The sequence below is a fragment of the Gymnogyps californianus genome, chromosome 8 (assembly GCF_018139145.2).
Source record: "Gymnogyps californianus isolate 813 chromosome 8, ASM1813914v2, whole genome shotgun sequence".
Classification (NCBI taxonomy): Eukaryota; Metazoa; Chordata; class Aves; order Accipitriformes; family Cathartidae; genus Gymnogyps; species Gymnogyps californianus.
In genome coordinates, this window is record NC_059478.1 from 24,019,461 (window position 1) to 24,040,174 (window position 20,714).

The 20,714-nt window shown below is 40.8% G+C and overlaps 1 protein-coding gene across 1 annotated transcript in view; it reads left to right on the plus strand.

Annotated features, from left to right (window-relative positions):
* Positions 1-20,714, plus strand: part of PTPRF (protein tyrosine phosphatase receptor type F) — a 395,755-nt gene that overhangs the window by 78,979 nt on the left and 296,062 nt on the right. The window contains 1 exon segment of the mRNA XM_050901434.1: positions 15,552-15,632. The gene's annotated coding sequence lies outside the window, so the exon portion shown is untranslated.

Below are 20,714 nucleotides of genomic sequence, written 5' to 3' on the forward strand. Positions count from 1 at the left end.
GCGTGTTGGTAGGAGTTGTTGAAGAGAGAAGTGATGCTTTGGTAACCCGATGGAGTGAGGGCCGGCCGGCACGTGGGTGAGGCTACCTGGTGCGTAGCCTTGCTTGGATTTTGATGGGGGACAGGTCTTTTGCCAAAACAGGTCAACGTCCATCTTCCATGGAATAAAAGCAGATGCTTTTAATTCATTAACGAGAGGTAAAGGTGGGACTATATACCTAGAGCGTCAGTCTGTCCCAGACTGTCTGTCCCCCATTGCATCTGGGGTGTGGGAGCGTGCCCTCGTATGGGCACAGGGTGGAAGGTGCTACCCCATACATTCAATATTTGCTCCGATCAGTGCTTCTTTGTGCAAACACAATACAAATATTAAATTACTTTTTTTTTTCTTTGGTGGTGGTTGTTAAACGTTTCCCTTCACAATGCAGACAAATTGCTGTTGGCGCATCTATTGTCTTTGGCGGGGTTACTCTGGGGATGTATCTGACAGATCTCTATTGCAACACATGGAGAAAAATTCTGAGTGGTCTCCTCTTTCAAACAATGCAAAAGCTTTTCATTTGGTTTTGTTGTATTTAATTAAAATAAATACACCCAGAGGCTTGAGCAATTGCTGGATGTTTAAAAAATAGAAATAGGAAGATTAAACAATTGAAAAAACATTGTAATGCACAAACTTATTATAGAAAATGTATAAACTTATGTTAATAGGATGATAAAATTCAGGGGAAAAACTGGCTTAAATATTTAAAAGTGTACCTTTAGATCCATTGCCCTTTAGATCCCATGCCCTCAGGACAAAAACTAGTTTAAATATTTAAAAGTGTATCTTTAGATCCATTGCCCTTTAGATCCTGTGCCCTCTTTCAGCATTACTTAATCTTCATATTTGTATCTTAAAATATTTAGCTAATTATATTTTAATATTGCCTCGCTGAAAATTGAATTGTATTACACAGGTCCTAATTTTTTTCTGTATATGTGTCTGTTTAACTTGCGTTAGAGTTCTGCATGCCTGTTTGATGGAATATTACCAGTTTTGTTCAACAACTTTGTTAGATTAGAGGGTGATGATTATTTTGTTACTTTTAAAAAACTATTCATAAAAGACATGGTTGCTGTTCTTTAATATTACAGGTTACACAAATTATCTAACAAAGGTGAGAAGAAAGGAAAAAGCCAAATCCATAAACTTGTTTCTAGATGATTTGATTGCTTAATCTGTCTGCAGGCGAAAACATCCTACCCCCTGCTGCAGAGTCATGGTCTTCATGCGCCTTGGCCGGCACTGCAGGTGATGATGGCCTCCTACCCTGCTAGTGATGCAGGCTGCAGTGGTCCTTGTTGAAGGATTTTATTTTTTTTGCTGGAGAAAACAAAGTGAATTCGGTTTCCATGGTCCTCAGTTGTCTTCTGGAAGTAGATAAGCGAGTGCTGCTAAGATGGAAACAAGCGGTGCTGGCGAGATGGTCCACAGGCTCTGTCGCCTGTTCACCAGACTTGCAGAGGGCTCTCACCCAAGCCACTTGCTTCTGGAGAGAGGATGATGGGCATTTAGGGAACTTTGAATGAAATATTGGAGGCTTTCTCAGTATAAATATTGTCATCAGAGATCAGAACATTTCACCCTTTGGTGTCAGATGGTGGCACTCATTGAGATCTAAGTGGCATATCTACATATTTCAACAAAATAGGCTGCCTCTACCACCTTCGTATTCACTTTTTAGTTTCATTGGCAGACAGATTGCGTTTTATGTCCTTTCCCTGCACATTATGCCAGAAGGTTCCTTTGCAGAAAATAAATTTATAGTCACTAGCTGATAAAGGTCTTCCCGCAGCGGTCTTGCAGAAACATTTTCAGAGCCATCCTTCCTGTGGCATCGCTCAGCTCTCTCTCCCGGCACTGGAGGTGACAGCCTACCTGCAGTATTTTCCATTGTATCTTTCCATTGTAATTTTCCAGACCACGTCAAGGAGAAACTGAAATTTGTAAATGGAGAGTTCTTGGGTAACTTGGTCCAAACTATTCTGCTGACGTGAGCTATGCGGTCTCATAAAAATGCTTTTTTCAGGTAGGAGCTGTCAGGTTTATTTGATTACGAGCAGCCTTTGTATATGTGCTCAAACGCATATGTGTGTGTGTGCACGTACATATTTACTCTTCAAAACTGACATTCAAGCAAAGAAGAAATCAGTGGTGTTCATGACGTGCCATTGTGGTTTGATACCAATGAGCGCTTGAGCTGTTCCCTGGTTAGCAGTGCCATTGTATACCGAAGCGATCCCATGTTTTGATAACATTACTTTTAGGTTTTGCAGAACCGTAATGGGTTTTATGTATGTAAGCTATTCAAGTTTTTTAACAGTCTCTCAAATCTGCCATTTTATATGCTCCCTTTTTTTTATGAATAGAGGCAGGCAAATGAAAAATAGCCTAGCAATCAGAAATTGTTCTTCACAAAAGGTTAGTAGTGAAAGTGGAGATGTGAAAGTACTTTTAAATAGCAGAGGTATTCTTTGGCATGATAAAAAAAAAAGGCAACACTTTTGTCTTGCACTCAGTTAAGTTGGGAAAAAAAAAATCTTCAGAAATTAAAACTGCTTTTGTCTCCCCTGTTGCAGCATTTTGAACAGAATTAAAAAAAAAAAAAGACCAACTGATTTGCTGTAGTTTGCTGAATTCCACCTCTTGATATTTTGCAAGAACAGAACATTGTCTAATACCAAAGCAAGAATCCTGGCTATGCGTTTATTGTGTTAATGTAGTTAGAAAAAAGTGCTTTAAGATTTTGTTGAAGCTTATCCAGTAACAAGATGTATTGAGATGACTTGCATATCTTAATAGCAAATTTTTCATCTCATTAATAAGGAGGAAATGTAAAGAATATTATCAAAATAGTCTGTCTGACATGCAGAAAATGTTAAACTTTATCACATTGCAACAAAAATAAACTCATTTATGGCTGCACAAAAAATGATTATGCCTTGTGTTTGCCTGCTATAAATTTGATTTATTCCTGTAGTAATTACAGTTGCTGATTTGGTAAAAGTTGAAAACATCTTTTTTCCCCCCAAGCATAACAAGACTTCTGCGTTGCCATTGCTACTGCATTGCAACACTTTGAACTTGCTTAGCAGACATGACAAAAGGTTTTAATTAAAATACTAGTGAGATTAAAAAAAAAAAATCATTTGTCTGCATTAACTTTGTACGTTTCTCATAATTCTTTAATTCTTCTAATAAAGGAAAAATACCATGACAGATCCTCCTTACTCCCCTCATCAGTAAAAGATTGTGTCAGAGCTCTGGGGTGTTTTGCTTAATCCCACTGTGGGCTCTGAAGTACTGTTGAGATGTTACTTGCTGGTGTATGGATGAGTGGGAGATACTTAGGAGGCTTCATTCACCAGCAGGAACATGATCCTAGCATGGTTAGGGGTACGCTGAAATCTATCCAAGTATCCCAGCCTTTCCAGCTCCCAAGTAATTGCAAAATAACTCATTCTTGAGTTTTACCGCATCTGAATATTCTGAAATTAAAGACTATTGGCTACAAAACTGATAGAGTAGCTCAAGGACCTTCAGGAATTTTTCTGCCAAATCCATGGTGAATTTGGGATGAGGCTAAAAATAGAGATCATTGTCAGAGTTCATTAAATCTTTCAACTCCTTTTTTGCTACTTTGTAATAAATATCTCATTCTCTGAAACATGATTTAAATAATGATGTAAATCGAGCAGTAACTTTGATGTAAATCAGTCACTTTGATCTTACTTTGTTACATTTCTCAAAGGAGAGGTTAATTATTAGTAGTTTGGTAATAATAAGATTGCCTTGATTTGCTGCTAAGTACAGCTTTTACAGTAAGGTGACACCTTTTGTCAACATTATAAGCATATGTTATAATTGTCTAACTATGCCAAATAAGCATTCACGTACTTCATGCTCATATTTTTGGTAGTAAAATATTTGTTTAACATATATTGAGTGCTGAATATATAGTTGTACTGAAGTCAAAATTTGAATTCAGTTAAAATGCATGAAACAATATTAAATTGTTAACTGTGTTTTTCTTAAATTTACTGGATACATAAATCAAAAGCAAACTCACTGCATTTTGGTTTTTGAATTGGTAAGGGAGTGCTTTCAAGGTTTAAAATAGTTATGGTATTAACTCCGGATAGTGACTGGGAAATGGTTTTGGCCCTGGAGGATTTTGTAAATGGTAGATCTCATCCTCTTGCTCTTAATGCTTATGTCTAGATTGGAAAATGAAAACAGATCTTCATGCTATGTTATTTCTTAATTGATTTCTTATTTTGAGCAAATAATTGAATTAACTGAATAAACTGAAATTAGGAAAAAGCGCTATTTCTACCAAAAGGTCAATCACTGCTTAGAGTTGGTTTAGTGCATTACTTTCAGTTGTTTAGCCTGGTGATTTGCCTCTCTTGAAGGCATGGGAAGCAAATGTAGGTTTTTTGAACATTTATTAAATTTGAATACTTTTGATATATAAATTCATTTTAATATTGTGCATCTTTATGAGTATATAAAATATGTTGTAATGCTTTAGAAACATAAACCTAATTTTTATTAAGTACTTTAAGACATTATTTAAATATATGTTAAAAGTAAATGTTTATTTCGCTTTTCAAGGAAAAACCTTACCAATGTGAAAAGACAAATTCATGTATCTGAAAGTTTCTTTTATTCAGTGTCACTTTTATAAGCACGTTACAGGATTACAAGAAATTACAATTTCTTGTATTTATGGTTACAAGAAATAAGAACTCTGACTATCTAAAGTTGGTCATTGTGGTTACTGTACTATTTGGTACTGTTAATATACATCTAAATATGTAGTGCTGATATAGCCTTTATAATTAACGTGGAAATCTGTGTTGTAGTGTGTTGGTTACATTTGGTGTCACATTCAATTCTCTAAGTTTCAGAAGACACAAATATTTCAGTGCATGATGGTATAAAGGTGGAATTGTAGAGCAAAATGGATATGTAATGCATTTATTTTACTATTATCAATATATTCCATTTTTTGGTGCTTTATTCACATATATAAAATTGAAATACAGGCAGCTCTGAGACAGGATTTTGGCTTATTTTACTAAGCAGAAAATAGAGTGTTTGTATTGTAAATAACTTTTTAAAGTGCTCTTTATTTTAATACTTCCTGTTATAGCAGATCACTCACTGGGGATTATAACTCATGATAATTCTGGTATGGGAGTGGGGAAAGCTGTTTCTTTGTTTAAAAATATGCTTGTCTAGATTTTGTCAGTATATCCATCCACGTTTAATATGCATCTGTAATAGATGCTCTCTACTAATGGATGTGTGATATAGTAAGTGTGTTCATCTATTTTCACTTCGAACACCTGTATTTTATTTTTAAGCTGCAGCTCACCTTTAGTCAGTTGGCAGGGATTGGATATTCCAGTCTGAATGATTATTGCAATTCCAGCTCTTGTCTGGGATGGTAGCGTTGCTGCTGCTGAAAGAAAAACCTTTTAGGTTCATACAGATTGATGCTATTTTATTTCTAATTTTTTCTTATCCTTTTAAAGGAGGGGGAAAGAAAAAAAGTGATAAGTTTTGTAGAGGTGTTAAGAAGGCTTGATTGTATTTAGGATGAGAGTTTGCTGGTGATAGTTGTTTACTGGTTTGGATGTTACTGCTAATTCTCCAACATTAATGCATTCTTATGGGTCTTTGGGCTTTGTGTCAAAAGCCTTGTAGAGAGACAGATAAACACCAGCTCTTCAGTGCAATGGAGGACACATTTCAGCAACACTAATGTGAACTTGATCTAATAGTTCCTCTGAAATTTTCCTTCATGCTGTTTATTGCTTTTCTTGGATTTACGCTGTAGCAAGATGTTAACGCTAGCTCCGTGAAGATTATCCTGTTGTGAGAGTCTGATGCAACGAATTGCAATAGATTAAAAAGAAACAAACCTTTCCATTGTATACTTTCACATTAATTTTGTAACATTTGTTTCTCATAACATAACAGTCTTTTTTCCATTACAGTCAGAATTTACTGTCCTGTGGAGTAAGCCGCTGGGCAGCCAAAGAAGGCTGAGAGCCACTAATTCTCAAAGAACAACCCTAGTGCTGACTTCATGCTGTCTGTCATATCGGTGGCACTCTTGCAAGTTTGTGTACTAGTGTAGTTGTTTGGACCTTTATTATCTCAGATTCACTTCTGTACCCCGCTGGGGGTGTTCTGATCTTCTGGTGTTGACAAGATACTGGTGTGGTCTTCCCTTGTTCTAAAAAACTTCAAAGTCCTCTAGATTCCCTTAAAGTCAGTTCTGTACAGGAGTCTGCTTGATGTGGAATTAAAACCTTGCAAAAGAGGAGGTGGGGAACCACTGAGCAGTGCTTGGAGAGTGCTCCTTTCTAACTCATCCCGGACAAAGCAGCAGTAACCGTGGTCTGCTCCTTTTCTCTTTTCCAAGCTAGTTGAGTATCAGCACAGGTTTTTCTCAGACAACAGTGTTACCATGGCTTATACAACGTGGAGAGCTGGGATTTTGAGATTTTGTGTATAGAATGAAATAGTCCTTCTGGTTTACCCTTGGCGGACTCCAAGGTTGGGGTGGCTGTTGAGGGAATGGATGCTTTGGATGAGATGAGAGCCATCGCTCAAGCATCCTGTTCAGTGCCAGGTATTCTACGTGCAAGAAAAGACGTAGTAGCCTGATGCGTTGTAGTTAGTTTCTTAAAAAGAATAACTGTAATCCTAATTCCTAATAGTTAGCTACTCTTAATTCCTAAAACATGTGTCTTTACCCATTTGATTGCTCAGTAGCTAATGGTAATTTGTATGCCTGTCATCCTTGTCTCCTCATTCTGTAAACCGCTGTTAAGTTCTTGGAGACTCCATTCACATTATGCATTTGTTTAAAAGCTCAATACTCTTTGAGGGGGGAGAGGATGTGCTACGTGGCAGCCTGTATCAGAAGGGAGGTTCCTACTTTCCCTCCTGATTATTTTAGCACTGTGATGAAGAGGGCAAGTGGATGAGTCTTTGGGGGAGTGGGAGAAGGTGTGAAATGAGATTTCTAGTGAAAATGAGTCTGTTCCAGGGAAATTGTTCATCTTATTCCAAGCCAGAGACTTGTTTTGCTTTGCGTCCTCTCTTTTGAGAGAACAGCCAAGGGGAAGTATAGAGTCATATAATAACTTAATAAAAGATTCTAGGCAACTAGAAGGTGAATGTGGCCTACATGTGCTTGACTGCTGAAAGTCTAGTCTGGTCTCTCCAGCAAAGTTTGACAGAGACTATTCCTGTTCACGGAGAGCGTTGCTGTACTGTTGTGTGTACAGGAATAACACAAGAGCAGGGGGAAAATACACTGATGCTGCATCAACTGCATGAAAAGCTTCAGCCACATCTTGTTTTATCAAGCACGTGCCTGTATTGGCCTACCGGTCTGGCTGTGTCAGTACCACTGAAATAGAGAAAAGCCTTTCATCTGGTGCATCTCTGAACAAGATGATGTAGCTGCTGCCCTTTGATACTCAGCAACAACTGTGGGCTGTGTATCGATGTGCACTTCTACCCCTGTGGTGCGAATTTGTGATTGTTCCTGCTCCTTTGACAATATTGGGAATGGGGGTGAGATGTTCGGCTGTGCTTGCATAAAATGGTAGCATGTTAGTTGGATAGATCTGAAAAAAATTTAGCCCACCTCACTCCAGCAGTGTAGACAAGATAACAGTCTTTGACTTCAGCACTGGTTTTGCTGATCAATATAGAAAGCACAGTAGGAATTACCTTGTTATAGTAAAAATGTAGCAAGTAAAATGGAGGCAGGGACCTTATGGGCATCAGCAGTAAAATTCCTGGTCAAACCTTGAGTTCCCCAAGGCAAAATATTGTGCCTACTGAATATCACAGTTGGGTGCAAGGACACAGTTAAACAGGCATCTTCAGTTTGCAGCTCTGGCTGCTGGTGAACTCATATGAGAAGTTTTGATACACTTGATCTTATAGGCATTTGGGGCATGAATTTTCCCCTTGCCACAGGATCCTCTAAGAAGATAAGGCATATAAACAGTGTTCCTAGATTTCATGCAGGTGGGAGTAGTGGAGGTGTCATTTCTGCCTGGAAATCCTTGTAACTTGTTCATCAAAATTAGTCATGCTTGGCACTGTAGGTAAGAGAGATTGTTCAGAATTGGAGTGTCTTAAGAAATGTTTTGGCTTATGGTGAGAGATTGGTTTGCTTTGTGTGCAGAACTTACGTTTCCGTGTTTGACCTGCTGCCAAGAACCTACTGCCAAAATAACAGATAATGTTTTACAAAACACTACCAAGAAACCAAACGTTTATCAGCTCCTTTCCTTTTTTTTTTTCCAGAAGAAAGCTGTGAAGATTAGGCAAAGACGTTTGTTTATTTTAGTAGTCCTGCTTTGGCTAAAAAAGCCTTGGGTGTTGGACTTTCGGATGGTGCCGAGTGCTCATCTGCCTTCCATCTCAAAGGGATCTGCAACTGGAAAGGTCACCAGCCCATCAGGATGCAGATACTTAGCGCATTTCTCTGGTTATACTGCGTCTTAATCACTTAAGCCAAGCACGAAATGCCAGCTCCTCCAGCTCTAGAAATACTCACATGACTCAGTATGGTAAAGGGCCTGGCAAATATTTGCCCAACGGTGCCAAAAGAAAGGACATGTTGTTTCTGCTGTGGTGTTGTGTGCTTTCTAACTTCCTTAGTGTGTAAGGATACTGTGTTAGGTGGCTTGGAAACTCCAAGCCTGTTAGTTGGCATTCTTGCTGCAGTAGGCAGGAGCAGGGTTTATTCTCAGCCACATGCCTAGGATTTTTCGAGTGCAGCCCTTTTGAGCACTTCTGAAGCACGTGGGATTCCTCTATACAATCATGGCTTGGTTCTCCACGGTCTAACTAGCCCTTCATTTGAATCATGCATTTTGTTGTCTTTTGTGTTTTGTAGACATTGAAGTCTGAAGTGATTGCTGAGCTGAGAGCTCCCTTGTGACCCAGAATTGCATTTTCCATAGAGATAAACTGGCACTTGAAATCATAGAAGATGGATTTTTTTTTTTTTAATTGTTCTGTCCTTCTGCCCAGCTCCGTTTTACACTTTGGAGAAGCCATGATATTCTTTAGATATTCACAGAGTTCTTGAATAAATTAATGTACGATTCAGAAAACAAACTCACTTTGTAGTTTAGTATCAAAGCAAAAGAGGCCTCAACACTAACTCTATCTGCATAGCTAAGACCAGTGTAGCTCAGACGTCTGCAAATCAAATGTTTCTTCATCTTCTTAAATGAGTTTTCTCACTGATTTGCAGAATATCAGCTTGGTTCTTTATTATACAATATACAGTTTCTGCAAGCCAGATACTCACCAAAGGTAACATTAGACACTGAGCAAATAATTGTTTCCTGTCACACTGCATTAGTAACTGGGAAGAAAGTGTTTCCTAATTTGTATTTGTGCAGAACTAAATATAGCTCTAGTGAAGCTTAACTTCAGCTTCAGCCATTCAAGTCCCTAAGAAATTCAGCACCATGTTTGTCAGTCACTGGGAAAATTACTTTAGACATTCGTGTGTGCTTCTTGCCCTCCCACTTGTGAGTTTTATAATCTTAGGAACTTGAACATGAGGCTAACCAAACTCTCAGAAAATCCTGATAGTCCTGGGTTATTGCTGTCTGCAGGGACTATTGCAGAGATATTTTTCTATTAGGAGTTTTAGGATAGCAAGCCCTGGCTGCAACTCCCCCATTCCATATTTAATGAGGACAAAGTTAAATTGTCCTGTAACTAGGTTTTCCAGCAAAAACTGCTCTGATTTTTCACCTTAAATCTGTTACTTATTACTTGTTCTACTCTGTAGCTGTTCTGTAAAGCTGATGGCATGATGTATAAGATCTTAAAAAACCTGTTAAGAAGTATTCAGATTGGACTGTACCCGTGAAATCATGCTGTGTACCTGGTAAGAAAAATCTGATGTTGTAGAAAGGTGTATTGAATAGATTGTGTCTGCTCCCTGGGAAGCGTACAAGCTGATGTCTGTGCCTTGGTATCAAGTCTGTCAGCTGTGGGGTAACAACCTTCATGCTGCATCTGCACTGAAAAGGCAGCACCGCTTCCTGAGATGATGGAAATGCCAAATGCTGGGTTTTGGAGCTTGAGTCTTTGGGCTGGCATCTGTGAGGAGGATGCTTCAGGTTCATCTCTTCCAGTGGGCCTATGTGTGAGCCTGGGCTCAAGGAGTTAGTCCCATTCCTTTTTTCGTTTGTATTTGAATTCACCAAGATAAGCTCATCCTCCCCTAGTCGTCTCTGCTTGACAGCGAGCAGAATGAGTGTGTTTCAGAGGTCTGAGGGATCTTACATCCAGGGTTCATAGAGAGACCAAGACAGTACTTAGTCATTCATCTGTGTCATTTCTTCAACCTTAAACGTGCTACCAACTCGTGCATTTTATCAGTGCTCTGCCCAGTTTCATCAATGCTCTGCCCAACTTTCTCATGTTATGGGTGATGCATATAATTAGGAGGAGGAGGGAACACGTTCACTGTTGCTAGTGGGGAGGAGGAATCCTGTGTTGGCTGTCTGCCTACACCTGACCTCTTGCCTTCAGAGAGATCCTTTGAGGAAGTGATCTAAAGAAATTCAAAGAAAATTGCTTAGGTTTGTAACAGCTTTCCTCCTGGCGGACTGAGATTAATTTATACTGTAGGATGTGACAGGCAATTCCTGGTGCCGCAGCTCTGTCTAAAGTGTGAGCGATCGCTGGAAACGCGAGTGATTGCATTAGAAGCTTTCCTTCCTCCAGTGGGGAGAGTGAGCTTGAACTCTCCCCTCGTTGAGATCTTTGAAGTTTGGATCTTTAAAACTGTTCTCTGCTCCAAAGACCTACTAGTGCAATCATCATCCTTCCCATCTGAGACGGACTGGACCAGGCTCCCTTCAGAGGCCATTAAAGCTGCTCGTTTCATCCTCCAGAGAGGTCAGCAGAGAAAGACAGAAGTAATTATTCCCTGCCTCTCCTCCAGTAGCTGAGTGAGCTGTGGAAGTTGGAACATCATTAAATCTCTGAGCAGCATGGAGGGGCTGCAAGCCTCTGCAGCCAGGGAGCCCGTGGCACACGGCAGAGGGGAAGGCTGAGTAACAGGTGGTATTTAGAAACTAATTAATATTTGTGAATAACAGTGCGCTATTGGTAAGAAAACAAATCAGTCAGCTTGTGAATATTTATGATGATGACTTTCAACACTGCCTGGATTGTGCAGTCCTTTTCCAGCTGCTGCATCTCCTCTTGTGTCACAACATTTCACATCGGGGTGAAAACCTTCTCTACTGTGCGGAGCTGTGCTGCGGGGCGGCAGCCAGCCGAGCAGCTCAGCGGAGTGTACGCTTTTAGAAGAATCTTCTCACCAGTTCAGTATTAGTGGGCCACTAGGTCCCAAACTTTTAAAATATTCTTTGCTGGTGGAGTAAGCCATGCAATTTAGCTTGAGATTTCATCCCATTAAGAGCCAAGCCATGCACAGAGATAATGCTATGTTTGAAGAGAAAGCAGGTGTTAAAGGTTGTTCTCCCTCTTAATGTTGTGTGCGAGTGTTTTACAGTAGATCAAACTTGCCTAATGTAATCTTCATAATGCTTTCATTTAAAATGCTCCCTGTGGTTTGTATTTGTGAAACTGAAAGAGCAGAATCTACTTTGTAGCTTGGTGGGGCGGGGTGTTCGACTGAACATATGTTCACACTGTCATTTGGGAAAGATAATAGGTTTTTAACCTCTGTCAGTGTTAGACTGAGGTATTTATGGAGCTCTACTAAAGCTGTGCCTAGGCAGCTAACCTTGTGATACAGGTTTTTCACAATTTGCCATTTTCTTGTGATAAGTTGTGGCTTTTCTTGGCCTCTCACAGTGCCTCTTGCTGTGTCAGCCAGCATGGGAGCTTACCAAGAAACAAGGAATTCCTTGCTATTGTCAATGCTGCATGAAATGCTCATGGCTACTGGTGGTGTCTGTTCAGTAAATACTGTCACGTAGATTGAAAAAGCAGCCTTGAAGAGTTTCAGAAAATATTATTCTGGGCTTGACACACGGAAATTGGCAAAAACTGTGGTGGTAGTGCTCGTGCTTTTGGTTGCAGAGGTGTCCAGGTGCAGCTGTCGGTGCTGAGCTCTTGTCCCAGGGTGCTGCAGGGGGATGTGCAGCATCGCACTCGCTGCGTGCGGCGGGGAAGCTCTCGGCAGCCTCTCTGCTGCTCTTGCTGGCCTTGAGTTTAACTTGGGGGAGGGGGGAAGCTGTGTGTAATTTAGTGTGCTAAAATCCTATTGGTATGGTCTCTCTTTAGTCACTTTAGGCTTCTAACAACCTAAATTAGCATGATGGAGACTGCAGCGTGCTTCACGGAGGAGGTTATCTCCAGTGAACTGCCATTACCACTTTCGTCACTGCTGATTAAATTTTTTTGTTAATGTTTAATCCTCAACAGCAAATGCCTAATGTTTATATGTCCTCTCCTTGTATAAGCAGAACATCTGTTTTATAAAGCTGGCTATGACATCCAAAACTGAATCAGTGTAAAATTTTAAATATACGTCAGACAAACAGATGCAAAGAAATTCAGAGCGTAAGCGATCACTTCAGCGTGCACAGGTCCTGTTGTGGCAGGGGTTTCCAGGGGTCTTAAATTGCATATTAAACAGTGCTTGGTATGACTGAGAGTATTTTCTAACCTCATCTTAAAATTCTTTGCTCTCTGTCTTAATATTTCCAGTGTAGAAAAGATTTTTTTTTTTTTTTTTTTTTCTTTTTGGTGGCATGTTTCCCCTTCCTTTTCTAGCAGTACTGCCACTGTGGTGTGGCTGCGAATAGTTGACTTGAACTGCCCCTACTACGCAAATGCAAAATCTACTCATGCTTTTGGGAGAAAGGAGTTTTTAGTGAAATATATGCATGTGTACCATGGACGACTGCAACTATGTGTGTTAGAACTATAGGAAATTCCATAGGGTTTCCAAAGAATAAATTCAAAAGAAATGCATAAAAAGCAATATAACAATTAGCAGCAGACTGATATGTTTAAGGGGGGATATTAATTTAAATTGTTGGCTTACAGAAATTTCAAGCATTTTTATGCATTTAATAAAGGGTTGCCATTTAAGTAGCTTAAGTATCCTTCTCTGTATACAACGTGTCCTGGGATTTAACAAACCACTTACTACTGGATGGATTCCACTCAGATGTGATTGCTATTCTTGCAACAGACACTAGCTGATGAAGAGAGTGAAAAGAGCCAGTACCAAAATGGTCATCGTGTTAGTTGTGGGGGAAGGGAGAAAACACGTTTGTATAATCTATCTTCTGTTCATTTAGTGTGTTAGTCTTGGTCATGGGCATCGAGGTGGATGTGTGCGTGCCTAAAAGAGGGCTTTCCTCAAATCCCGGGGAGCCTGGCAGGAGGTGCCAGGGTGCTTCTCTCAAATTCTGACCTGAGGGATGGAGACTGACAGTGTGGGACAGCTGAAGGTGGGAGTTGGTGACCTGACACTGAGGGAGAGATGCTGGGGTAGAAAATTGGGACCCTGTATGAGAGGGGAAAAAACTTGCAACATGTTGTAGACAACGGAGCTTGCAGGGACAGAAGAAAGAGGGACAATATGGTCAAAGTTATGAAAAACATCTTGAGGACCATTGTGCATAAATATTGGCAGGGTAAGACCTCCGAGTTTAAAACAGGAACATGCTCTGAATGACTGCAGCAAACGCTGCCAATGTATGCTAGAAGTAAATATAGTAGAGTAAGCACTGCTACAGAGTCATTGAAGTCAACGCTGCATAACATAAAATTGCATAATATATTTGTTTGTGAAGGTTATTAGAGCACAGTTTTAAATGGATCTGAGTCCTTGGAAAGGTGAGCGTATTCTGGTTCCCTGGGCTGAGGTTTCCAATATGTCCCAGTCTGATCTGGTGGCAGACTGCCAGCAGAAGGGGTGAGCTTGCTGTTCCCCTCCTACCAGCTCTGATGCTTGTCTGACCGGCTCCCAAGCTGGTTCCACTCACTGTGCCAGGAGGAAGGGAACTGCCCTCTCTCCCCAGAAATGAAAAAAAGCGAGGGGATTTTTGTTGCCCTGGTCAGCTTAGGTTGTGAGGGGATGAGAGAGGGTCTCCAAGGGGTGCGTGTGTCCCACCTCAGAGCTGGAGTGAACCAGCAGCGTTCCTCCCCTCTCCCACCAAGGATGCGGTCGGTGCACGATGCAGCAACCATCAGAAACCCAGATTTCAGGGCACTGTCACACTCTCTGAAAGAGTACTGAAACTGTTTATGAAATGAGAACTTTGTAAAAGATAAAGACTAAATAATGCATTCTATGCATTTGCATAATTTTGAATCACTTATCCTTCTGAGGGCTGTAGTCGTTTGGCTCATGTTAAAGAACACTTAACGGCGTAATTGAGCTCAAGCCGTCGTTTGCCAAGCCAAGTTGACACTGAAGATAGGAGGTGTGTTTTTGGGGAGACCATGCGTGTTCCCTGTAATGTCCCTGGCACCATGGAGCTGTGACCTGAGGGCTCAAAGCACTGCACGTAGACAGGTAGGAGGCACGGTCAGGGCTGTGAAGGGTCGGGATATATTTCAGAAAGAGCACGAGACCCGGAGCAATGGAAGTGGGACGTTTCTCCATGGTGATAGCATGCAGGGTCATTACCTTAGGAGGCATTAGGAGAAAGAAACTTCTGCTCTGAGCTGGGTAGGATGGGAGGGGGTTACCAGCTGGAAATGCTGGAGAAACACATCTTTACTTTGTGCAGTCACAAGGTGACAGCCGCAAGGATGGTGCTGGGCAGAAGATGGTGAAGTGGGGTAACAGAGGAGGTAGGTAACCTCAAGGATGGGGAGTCATCTGAGAGCAAACTCCAAGTACTTGCTTGGTTTGGGTGGTAAAATGAGCCCTGACAGGGAGGTGGTGTAATTCATTTTTGTCATCAGGGAAATAAACTTCAGGGGTAGGGAAAAGCTGTTCAAGCTGCTGGATCAATGTTGGCATGAAAACAGATGGATGAAAGCTGTTCAGGAATAAATGTTAGGCTGAAAATTAGAAGTTTTTTAACTATTGGAGGAACTCAGTTCTGCGGTAGGTATCGGATATGGAGACTGATGAAGAGCATTGTCAGTATGTTGGGGTCCGTCGCTGTGATTGGGGTTCTTGGACGTAATACTTGTAATAGAGGGCCTGAACTAGTGATCTGTAAAGGAAACATCTTTCCCATCTGCATCTGTATGTGGTGGTGGATTATCATGACCATGTTGTGTCCAAGTAGAAAAGGGGAAACTGTCCCTTGCTGCCACGCTTTTAAAAGCATCTGGATGGGTATATGTGCCGAACCGAACCACTTCTTCACCGGGATGGACAATTCGTGTTGTTAAGTGAAGTTTTCACCTTTGCTTTACATTTAATCTGTGAATGTCTCTGCTGTTATGGTCACTTATGACACTTATGTTTCGTTTTGTTTTTTTTTTCCTAGGTATTTTTATGGCCTCTGTCACAGTGGTATCTCAGTGTCTCCCAGGCATTTATGGATTTATTCTGAGAACGTTCCTGTGAGGTAGGGAAACGTTATCACCTTCATTTTACAGACTGGGAACTGAGGCACAGGGAGATAAAGGTTGCAGGAGGAGTCTGTAGCGTAGCGAGCAGTGAAACGCTGATTGCCAGCAACTTCTTTATTGTCCTAATCCCAAACTCAGCTACCTGTCTTTGGGTTTTTTCTTTCTTTCTTTCTTTCCTTTGCCCCCTCCCCCTCCCCGGTCTGAGTTTTAGTGGAAACAATCAGCAAGGGGCTGGGAGGACCTGTGGAAAATATGATTAGGGTTACTGGTGTCCTTTTTTTAACATTGTTACTTATGAGTTGAAATGCCTTTCTAAAAATATCAGCAGATCTGTTTATGTTAAATGATTAACATGTTTAGACTTTCAACAGATAAGCTGTCATGCTTTTTTGAGTCAGTAACTCCTTTATCCTACCTGTCTAGGCTTGTGGCTGTTGAATTCTTACCCTGCCTAAGCTAAAGCCATCCCAATCACCTAAAGCAATGCCAAGAATTTCATCATCCATGCAAAGATCTGATTCATGTCAAGACAGGTGTAAAGTTTCTCAAGCACACTTATGTATAATTACTGTTTAACTTTATTTTTCAGAGGTCTTTCCAAGTCAGCTAAAATGTTCAGCTTTGAGCTCCCAGATTCTCCCAGAAATTGGATTTCAGTGCCTGAGTAGCGATGCTGATCCCTTGCAAAAGTATTGCAAAGTTCCCGACACATGTGCGCGCGCTGAATTACAATTTACATCATAAAATCAAACATCATGAATAACAGCTTGAAAAATGTCTCTTTTTTCCCTTCAAGTAAGGAATTTTTAAGATAGGTCTCCCTTGAGCCCTTCTTTCCCTTCAAGTTGGTATTTAAAGTGTGGCTTTTACTACTTAAGGAATTTTCTTAGAGCTACAGCAACATTATAAATTATGAAGAAGCCAGCAGGGTCTGACAATTAAATATTTTTATTGTATATTAAAATAAGCAACACTATTAAAATGATAACATTGCAAAGAAATATTTAATGCCATCTTTCTAATTTTGCAATCTGTAGAATACACAAATTGGATTACATTTATGCTCTTTATTAATGTAATATTACGTGTCTTTGTGTCCCCAAGAATGAAGCCCTAATGACTCATGAACTGTCTCAAAGTATACTAAATAAGATTAAAGAGCTGGCCAGTGACCTTAACAGTCAATTAGGCCATGCATTACTCAACCCAGTATTTGTGGAGTGTACAAGGGAAGCGAAAACTCATTAGCTAAGATGCTGATGCTTGAAACAAACAAGATTTCTCTAAAACCAGGAACTGGTCTTGTCGCTTCAGTGGAGATCGAAGCACTTGCAGTAGGTACGTCTTTGTGTATGTGTGTTTCAAAGTACTGCTGGTGTGGTCCTGGGGAGTGGAGAAAAGCCTGCTAGTGAGCTTTTGGGCTCAAAGCCTTTTGGAATAGATCCTGCCAGGCATGGGTGGTGTTGGGTTGGGCAATGGCAGGTGCAGTAGGAGATGGTGCTCAGGTTTTGGGATGTGCCATCTGAGAGGTTATGCAAAGACAGGACGAATGGAAGGACTGGTTTCAGAAACCTCGTGTTTCACAGAAACAGCAGGGCAGGGAAGAACGTCTTGGCGTGGCATATTGCATGCTTGGTTTTCCTCAAAGGTGAGCCCAGGGTTGGCAAGATTGCGTTTGGATGCACGCGGGAGTGTGAGCAGAAAGGCTCTGGGCTGCTGTGCCCACTGAAGAGCAGAGTTTGAAGACTGCAGCCCCTTCTCCCGCAGCTCAGGAGAGGGGAAATGAGGGGGTGCCGAGTACTCAGAGGTACAGCCAGGTCAGATCCCCTTGCAGATCCCCACCCCTTGCAGACTCGCCTGGCCCATGGAGTCATCAGCATGAAACCAGGTTGGCAATGGGCAGCAGGGCTGAGCGCATCCCAGTGATGGGTTGACTCGGCAAGATGCAAACCTGGACAGTATCTAAATTACGGGAGAGTCTCTGTCATCTTTAGGATGACATTTCTTAACTAATCATCTGGATGTAGTTTTATATTGCGTTCGGAAGCATCTTAGAGCAGTCCTAGGTTGGAGACGGCCGCCCCCCTGGGAAGACGCTACATGGTGACAAAACCGAACCAAGAACAGTGACAACAAACATTAGACGAGAGCTGAGCTGGCAGCTTGGTCATGCTGCTTCTCAGCAAAACAGTGGTCCTTGAGGGCTTCTCAGTTTTATAGCGCTTCTTTTCTGGTATGTGCAGTTATGTATGCTTTCAGCTGACCCTGAGAAGTTGTTCTGTCGTTCTTAATGTAAACTCGGGTTTTAGGAAATAAAAGATGACAGACTCGGTCCGTACAAAATGTGGCTGAAAGTACAGTTTGAGTGGCATGCAATAACATCTTTTAAAGTAAATCAATTTTTTTGAACATAAATTGGGTAGAATCTCCCTGATTTAGGTCACAATTTATCTGTAGGTTTTTGTTTTAAAATAATTTCCTTAATAAAGTCCATCTTGGGGGAGAGGGGGAGGGGAACCTGGGAAAGAAGTGTACTTTTGCTGTTCAGGTGAATGGGAGAAGAAAGAAAAGGAAGCCTTTTCAATCATGTCAGGCTGAATCTAAAGCATCAAGGAATGATGTTACAGGAGAACCCCTGAAGATAAACTGTAACCTAGATTAGCAGAATACAGATTAAGTTTTCAGGAGTTTGGAGACTGCAATGCATCCTGAAGCAGTCTTTTGACATTCATTTAAACTAAAATTGTTGTATGATTGCTCTTTCAGGGATATACAAAAATACCTAAAGTTTCCATTTGAATGTTACAGTCCTGAAGTTAATAAATTTATTAAAGTGAAGACTGCTTGAAAAGATTAAAAACCCCAAACTCAGGATTTTCCGTTTGAACTGGCTATTGCTAAGGAAATACTGTATATCTATGTGATTATGGTTTGGGGGATTTTTATACATGCAACGTCACCACTGAAAGCTGGACACTGCAGTCAGAGTTAAAACTGAGCCTTGTGCATGATCAGTTTTCTTCATTCTGACTTTAAAGTGTGAAACAGTTGTCATCAGGTCACACTGTCCTCTTATAATTCTTTAAATATTTTTATTTTTTAATTTATTTACATTTTGGAAAATGCATTGTGATACCATGTTCTAATTTAAGGGGTGTTTTCTGTAATATAGGTTATGTATTTCTACAAAATGTTGGTACAAAGCTTATGTGATTCAAAGTGATTTGATTGTGTGTTAATGCCACGTTGGCTGGGACATATTAATACTTAATGCAAAACAGCAAGTTACCTGTTACTTTTCGCTGTAGTATGGTGAACAGTATTTTCTGGCTGTATTTAAATGACAGCCTCGAAAGGGCATTGACTGAATTCATAGATGTAGCTCAGAGTTCTTTATGTATGGCTATTTTTTTTTTTTTTTTTTTTGGACTTAAGAGTCTTTACAGGTCCTTTTATCTTACAAATGAGTGGAGTGCTTTAATATATTGGAGCCCAAAGGGCACAACTGCTGGCCATTTACCTGGTTTCACATGGTGTGTGTTGGAGAATGCGTGTGGAGAGGGAAGGGTGGGGTTTAAAGCTCCAAATTCAGACTAGTAAAACTCCCTTCTGCTTTGAAGGTGTGTGCTTTAGCTGTCTACAGGGATATATGTTTTCAAAAGCGTATTTATAAAAAAGAGCATCAGCAGAAGCTGGAGATGTTACAAGATTTAACCATATTTGCAAAATTGAACATGAGCTTTAGCCCTCTGGTCTTTTTCATTTCCCTTTCTATTATATAATCAGTATATTGGTAGGTGGCTTTTGTTTTGTCACTTTACCTATTTAATTAATTTAGTTATCTGAGGGTTATGCAATAAAGGTAGAATCACCATAACTGGCAGTGTAACTTTTGTCATCCCACGGAGTCAGCACTTGCTCGCGGTCTGGCGCAATGGGTTTGAATAGCTGCTACCCCGTGTGTGTGTGCGTTTTCTAAACCTGAGACAAGTGCTGAACTCATTAAAAATACATGCTACATAAGTTAATGTGCATAAGGAGTTTTGGTACTGAGATCTCCTTTGAGGATACATTTAACTCTAGTTAACTTGGTTTCATTCTATCTACTATCAGCATAGGCTTGGCTGAAACCCGCCAGTATTGGTTAGACTTCTGGTTTGAAGTAGAGCCCAACGGGATGGCGGATTAAAAACTGTACAGTTGTGACTGTGCCGGGGTTCCCGGTGCCTGCGCCAGCTCCCGGGGCTGTGCCGGGCGTGAGCGCCGGCTGTGCCATTCCTGGGGGCAGAGTGGCACACCAAGCAGATACGCATCCTATCGTACTCTCAGGCAAAACACTGGATTTCTAAACAGGCCTGCAATAATGAGGTTTGTCGAGCTGTGACTGAACAATTGCGTGATACCAAACTCCTCTGACTAAAACAGAGTCTGAATTTTTCCACTAATAGAACAAGGAACAGCAGCAGAGACTATGAGTATTACACTGGTCTAGCTTTTCTCTCCGTTCATGCCTTCTTTCTGTTCATCATTAACTCAGGGATGATTTCTAAGGATTCTGCTAATGATGATCTGTTTTTCAGGGGAGGCAGGCAGCAAGACAGGGATTACTGATGGTTGCATTTGTAGCGAGAACAAGTACAATCATACATGGATTGGAAATATTGGGTGGGTTTTTTTGGCCCGACAGTGTTGGAAATCAAGCTTTGTTATTATGTCCAGTAAAGCAGGTTTCACTGAAAGCTGATTATAGTATTTTGTGAGAGAAGGTTTTCACTATACCACTCTGGAAGAAAATACTCACAGATCCGTATTCAAGAGTAGACTGTGTATTTTGTGTAACTGGAAGAATGTATGGATTTGTTGAATTTCCATCACAGCTAGCAAAATGATTTTTTTCCCTTCTTTTTGACTAGTACTAGGCTTTTAGTCTTGCAAAAGGATTTTCTAGGTAGAAACATCAGGTAAAATGGATGTTGGATTTAAACACTGGGGGGGAGGAGGGGAACCACCACCCAGCAGTTTTTGAGTGTTCATCATTTCCTGAAAATTGGACCTTTTAAAGTATTTCAGGTTGGGTA